This window comes from Archocentrus centrarchus, chromosome 19 (genome assembly GCF_007364275.1).
Source record: "Archocentrus centrarchus isolate MPI-CPG fArcCen1 chromosome 19, fArcCen1, whole genome shotgun sequence".
Classification (NCBI taxonomy): domain Eukaryota; kingdom Metazoa; phylum Chordata; class Actinopteri; order Cichliformes; family Cichlidae; genus Archocentrus; species Archocentrus centrarchus.
Window position 1 is genome coordinate 29,107,498 of NC_044364.1, and position 7,269 is coordinate 29,114,766.

Below are 7,269 nucleotides of genomic sequence, written 5' to 3' on the forward strand. Positions count from 1 at the left end.
TCCACTAATCTCTGGTCAGGTTGAGTCTCCATTAATGGCTTTTTTTCCAGCGTCTGACAGCCACGGCCATATTTGAGGTTTTTTTCCTGCTATTGATCATTTAATGAATAAAATTACAAGTAATTTTTACCTCGTGGCTTTGGTTCTCTTTTAAATGTAAATATTTAATGGTAATTTGAATCTAAATTTTAAAAACTGAACATTAAAAGCTTGTTTTTAAACTATCCATCTATTTTCTTCCACTTACCCAGTTCAGGGTTGTGGTTGGGCTGGAGCCTCTGACTTCCTGCAGCTCACCTGCAGTACCTTTAAAGGCCACCAGGAAGCCGTGGCCCACACTCTTTGGATATCACCGAATTGATTAAATGTCTCAAAATAAATATAAAACATAATTGTAGGCATCAATGAAAAATGTGACATGAGTCAATAATTCTGCTTTTATTATTTTCTGCTGCTTATCCGGGTCTCGGTTGAGGGGGCAGCAGCCAAAGCAGACTCCTTCTTCCCCTCCTCTTGCTCGGATGACACCAAGATGTTCCTAAGAACAGCTGAGAGGCTGAGCGGTACAATTTCTCCACTGTGTCCTGGATCTGCTCCGATGCCTCCTCCCAGTAGAACATGCCCCAAACATCTCGCTTAAGAGGCACCCAGGAGGCACCCTGTTACCTCAGCTGGCTCCATTCAGTGTAGATCCCCACCTTACCCTGGTGGAGGAGTTTGTGCCCTAGTGGTCCGAGGAGCTGTATTGGGGGCAGTTTGCCTCTGGTAGGGTTTCTCAAGGTAAACTGGGTAAATTGAGCCTTCCCTCCTGTGGGCCAACACTCGCAGGAGGCATCACAGGGGTTTGGTGGCTTGTAGATTGGGCAGCAATCAGGGCTGGAGACCCTGCCTGTCCAGTGCACCCCAGTTTATGTTTTATTTAGTATTTTGCAATTATTTTAAGCTATATTTAGATTCTGTGTACTCTGACGATTATCATCAATATCATCTTCTTCTTTCGGCTGCTCCTTTTAGCTGTTGCCACAGTGGATCATCTGCCTCCATCTCCCCTAGCATCCTCCTCTGTCACACCGACTCTCTGCATGCCCTCCTTCAAAACACCCATGATCTTCCTTTATGGTCTTCCTCTTTTCCTCCTGCATGGCAGCTCCGTCTTCAACATCCTTTGTCCAGTATATCCACTTTCCCTCCTCTGCACGTGCCCAAACCATCTCAGCCTCTTCTCCCTTACGTTGTCTCCAAACCTCAACCTGAGCGTACCTGACATAGTCATTTCTAATCCTGGTCACTCCCAGTGAAAATTTTAACAGCTTAAGTCTGAAACCTCAGCCTCCTGTCTCTGTGTAAGTGCCACTGTCTCCAAATCATACCTTATAGCAGGTCTTGCTACCACCTCGGAAAACTTTCCTTTCACTCTCTCTGCCTTCCTTCTGTCACAAATCACCCGACACTTGTCTCCACCCTGCCCACACTCTCATGTTCACCTCTCTTGTGCACTGTCCATTGCTTTGGATGGTTGACCTCAGGTATTTAAACTCATCTACCTTCACTACCTTCACTCATTGCAGAGGTAGCAAAGGTTACACCTGTGTTGTTCACACGTATTGTTTTGACTTTCATTCCTCTTCTCTCCAGTGCATACCTCCACCTCTCCAGGCTCTCACTGCACAGCTGGTGATTTTCTGACAAGTTATTTTCATTTTGGTCCTGGTCTTTATCAGCAAGTGACAACCCCCTTATTTACACAATAAAGAACCGTGTAAAGAAACAAACAAATAAATAAATAATGAAAATCACAGAAGTGAATAAATTTTAAAATGATTTAATTAATAAGTGGAAAATGAAATGGAAAGTACATAAATAGGAGAATCAATAAGAAGGTAAATAAATACAGATGCAGTTTATGTCACATTTTTACATTAATTCATGTCTATGTTTACCTTTTCAATTATATGATTACTTAATGGTATATGCATTTATTTATTAATACATTGGTTTTTGATTTTGGCTCTGTAAATGTGCCAGTGTTAGCCAGCAACCTTTGGCAAGATGCTTTGAAAACCCATTAAAGTAATTTTGGCACTTCAGGTCCCCCATACAATTCTCACTTCCTGCATTTTTAATTTGTCTCTGACACCAATTACAGATATTACAGCTGCTGTGCTCTCATCACGCCCGCTATCCCCAATGGGAAATGGCACAGCTTGACCCACGCAAGGACACTAAATAAAGTTGCTGTTGCTTAGTTACAGCTGTGAACGCTGCTCTAAAAATGGTAATTTTACCCCCTCCTCTCTGCCCTGAGCCTATGTTATACCTCTGGCTTGTCAGAGTCATATAAATGACTGTGGGGCGGAGTGGGATCCGTTCCCTGTGGAGGACAGTGGCCTTGCTGCTCGCCGAAAGCTAAAAACAACCAGTATCTTGAGAGAAGAATCGAGTGCGAACATATTTTGCATGTTGTTTCATGACTTCCTCTCAGGGCTGTTGACAATGAACCTTTTTTCCTCCCAAACTAAACATCATGCAAACAGTTAAAAAAAAAAAAAAAGCTGCACAAACACCAGTGGAAATTTAATGACCTGAAATAACTAAGACATGAGATTCGATGTGAAAAAGCAAAGATATCACTTCGGCCAGTTATATTCTGAGAAAACAACAAAGATAAGCTCATTATCTACATTAAAAATAATACAGACCCAACTTGACTCAAAGTGTCACAGTTCACAGGGGTTTACTGTACATGACCTTTAACAAAGCACATAAGAAAGAACAGTGCAAGCTGTTTAGACCAACACAAAAGAAAGTACATCTACATGAACTGCAGGATAATTACTGTTACGGAAATAGCAAAAAACAAGTTCATATGTATGTAAAGCAGCCAATATGTTAGCTATTTAGCATTAAGTCCATAGTACAGAATAGTGTGTTTACTGTAAACAGATTGCCCTTGAATGACAGTGAAATAGCAGCAGTAATGACCTTAGATTCAGATGAAACTTCCAGTATCCAGACCTTTACAAGGACATTTTATATAACACAAACATGTTAACTCAGTAGAAGCTGCAATCATTTTACACATTTTATACTTGAAATAAAATGTAACCTACCAATAAAACATTTTACACTGTACAACTTTGTGGGGACCTGTTATGCTCATTTCCAGCTCTGTATTTTTATTCTTTGAGTAGGTCTGCATAAATCACAGTCGTAAATTATTCTGCCTGTCTTATATAGTGGGCATCAGTGCAGCCCCTCAGTGTCTGTTACCTCTGGAAAAAAAAAAATAAAAGTTGGATTAGTCCCTCCCGCTTTGAACTAACTGTCCTATGATTGGCTAGCAGCAGGTGGGTGGGGCTTATGCGCATGAGATGACCATATTGGGGTTATCCGCTCTATCTGACATCACGCAGACCCGCGAGTAGAAAAACTGTCAGAAACTGAAGTCTGAGCTTCTGGTTCACAAAAATTACAATGACCTCACTATTTGAAATTATAGCCCTGTAACAGTGCATATATGAAGCAAATAAAGGAGATCATAATACATCTGATTCTTATGGGAGCTTCATAACATAACAGCATCTTAAACTGCATCAGAAAATCCAATTCTTACTTCAATTCCCACATGTTCAAAAACACAAACTCAAGTGCGCTTTTAAAACTGGCTCTAATTGATTAGAGGCCTCTGTGGCCATTTGGAAATTCAGCTGGGTCCTTCAGAAGCGAATGTGAATGTGAGCGAAGAGGGTAACTGATGATGCTGCAATGCAGAAGTGATGAGCAGGGTAATAGAAAGAGTATAACAGAGATGGGAAGAGTGGAGGACTGAAGATGAGGATCAAAATGAGTGTTTTTTTAATATAAATATAGAAAAAAAATGTGAGTTCAGCACAGTTTTACCAAAAAATGTTCTGCCAACCTCAGAAGATGGAGCGACAACGTTCGGGAGAAAGCATGAGCCAAAAAGTTCAGGTTTTCACCACATACTTTCAAAGCATGAAGGATACTCAAAGCATACCGTATGCCACTGATTTAGCATTTGAAATACATAGGAGCACATCACTGTTACCTAAAATTTGTCCATGTACCATTTATGGATATGGGGAGTGTGCCATGACTAGAAAGAATTACTGAATCAACATTTAACGTACAGCCAAACAAACACATTGGCAAACAGTTTAGATTCAGTGTTTAGTGAAGAGTAAAGCCTTTAAGTCCAACACTAAAGTACAGAAAAGGCAGATCAAGGCCTGGCATAAAACAAGATGACCTTTTTTTTTTAATAAAAGCAGTAAACATGCAGAAGTGAAGTTAAAATTTTAGTATGCTTAAAAATGAATGAACTCAAATGTGACCTGATTATGTCAAAAGATCTCTGTGCCCATTTTGGATGTCTGAAATGTGTGCTGTCACAAAATGATGCTATGAACTGTAATAAAAGGTGTGGCCTACTGAGGCTTTCCTCTGTGTGTGTGTGTGTGTGTGTGTGGTGTGTGTGTGTGTGTGTGTTGTGTGTGGTGTGTGTGTGTGTGTGTGTGTTGCTCTCTCTCCTGTTGTATACTCCACCCTTTGCGGCTCACTCCACTCAGCAATTAGGCCTGGGAGTATTTGGGGGGGGGCGTCTCTTAGAGCATCTGTATTTGCAGTGTGTGAGTTTGTGGAGATTTACACAAGCTCTTTGGAGAAGCACGTGTAGAGTGTTTGCCAGCTATTAGACTAATTTCCCTTTTTGTGACCAGCGACTGAAATTTGCTGCATTGCTCTTACTTTTATGTGCTGATAGCAGCGGCCATCTTTCTGAGTTTAATTAATGAAAAAAATATTTTCTTCCTGATTCTGCCTCACTGTCTGCTTCACTCAGACACTTCTACTGTTACTTCCCCAAATCCCCTGCACCTATTAGGGAACACTGGGAGCACACTGATGGAGAGTTTATCCTCAGTGATCATCACGGTGCTGCACTAGCTGTATACACATGGATTAGCAAAGAAATCAGCAGTTTTAAAGGTACAACTTGATATGCAAGCCTGCAACCACTTAAGCACTTTGATCGGATTGAATTCATATGGGCCTTTAGTCACACAGAATTCCTTCTACCTCTATTTGCAGAGTGCAGTGCCTGGACTAGATTATCCTCAGTACAAAAAAAGGTTCAGTGAGCCTTACAAGGGACACGAGAAACCCTGCAAGTGCAAAACATCTCCTGTCTGCTTGTATTGCCATCTGTTTCCTGCATGGCTAACCAGGACACGCAGGTCAAATGTTTTGTGGCTGGATCTACCTGCAGAGATGACAGCGAGCCATGCAAACAGACAAGAAGCTGCTGTCCTCTCGTCGCGGAGGTGAGCCAAACACTGCTCTTGCTGTCTGACAAATAAACAGTGCGAAGCCACCAGAGAGGGCCACTGCCTCTGCTGAAGCTGGGAGAGCTGATTCAACACTTTGCAGCAAAGACGGGTCTTTATTTACCACCGGCTGTCACACGTTTACAAAGTGCTCAGAGATTCATTTCAGTCACTTCGCCGTAAGTTGTACACGTAGCATTTAATCATAGCACTGTTCACCTTTGTGAGGAAATGCAGTATGAGCTGTTCTTGTTGTTTTGGCATTGCACTGATGTCAGGTAAACACTGAGGATGCTTTTGTGGGCTGCATGTGTGAAGGTTTCCTCCACTTGGATTTGGCAGCTTGCCACAAGCAGCTTTAGCACAGCAGAGGACAAATGTGCGCCCGGCTCTCAGCGTTGATTTAAGAGCAAAAATGATTAGACCTTCTTTTTTTTTTAATCTTTGCTGAAGAAATCCAGTGGTTTTTTTACCTGTGTTTGTAACGGCTCACATGAAACTGTGGCCTAATGTCTTGAGAGAAAATAAAACTTCCAATGTTATTCAAACAACAGGCCTCCAGATGAGACAAACAGTATGCTCAGGTGTATAAATATGAAACCTCAAATCTGAGAATTGTCTTTACAGGATTTCATCAGTTTGTGGTTCCCGTTTGACGCCCGGAGTCCTGAAGCAGTCTGTGATCAATCTGACCCCACGCTGACCAGACTACACGTTTACTTTATAAAGTTTTATCTCTTTTCCCACAGAAAGGCTAAAAATAGAAAGACTTTAGGGAAGAAAATAGTCCCAAGGCTGCTATAGGTTTTTCCATTGGCACTGGCACAGCACATTGCTACTAACAGTTGCAACAGTGGCATATATTATTGCTATTTACATGAGAAAAATTAAGGGAAAAGTGGTTTAAATAAATACAGTGAAATGTATGATTTGTCTTCTGTGCTCTCATGTGCTGCATTAAAGCTGGATTCTTAAAGTGATACTCCAACATTTAGTTGTTACAATGATTGTAGTTGACTGCTTAACAGAGAACATAACAAGCAAAAAAGTCAAACATTCAGATCCTAAAATGAGAAATCATGATGGTTATTTTTTACTTGCAGTGAAAACAAAGGAAAATAATCATTAGTTACAGCTCTGCAATTCATATGCATCGTAGAAAAGTGGTGCGAAACACTCGAACACCATTCCTGCAGCATAACCTTGGTTCCACTCATTCCTCTATATGCTCAGTATTCATCTTGTGAAAATATGGATTAATACTCTGCTTCCTTTCTTTCAAGCTAGTTTAAAAAGATGAGGTTTGTTCATACTCCTCATCTCAGTCACTATAAATCTAAAATCATACCTGATTTAATTTGGCCAATCTCTCCTTCAAGGTCATCTTGTTGTGCACATCTGGGGCGCTTCCAGGCAGCAACCTAAAAGTAACAGCTGTGCTGGAAGTGCTGCAAAGAGATCATCCCGAAGGAGCGAGTCTGCAAATTTAAATCTCTTGTAGTATTTTTTTACTTTTCTGGGCAGTTGCAAAACTTTACACTCCCTCCTCACAAGTCTTTTGTTAGTCCTCTAGTTTGGTAAGTTAGTACATTTTATAGAAAAGGATGGGAGGAGCCACGGATGCTTCCGTAATTAAGCCATAATGGTCATCCTAAAAGCATGAATTGTTTGACTTGCTGTTTTGTAATCTTCCCTATCAAAACTTTTTTCTCAGGATTTCTAAAAAGAAAAAAAAAGCCACCTGAAAAAAGCTTCTTTTACCATCATCCTCTCATCCTCATCCTCATCCTCATCCTCACAGAAGGGTTCATTCCAGAGCTCGTGATGATGCCGGTCCACGCAGGTATGGCTGGGGCAGGTTGTGGACCCATTAGGTGTTGCTCTACGTAGGTCATGTTTTTACACAATTTACACAAACTAGCCT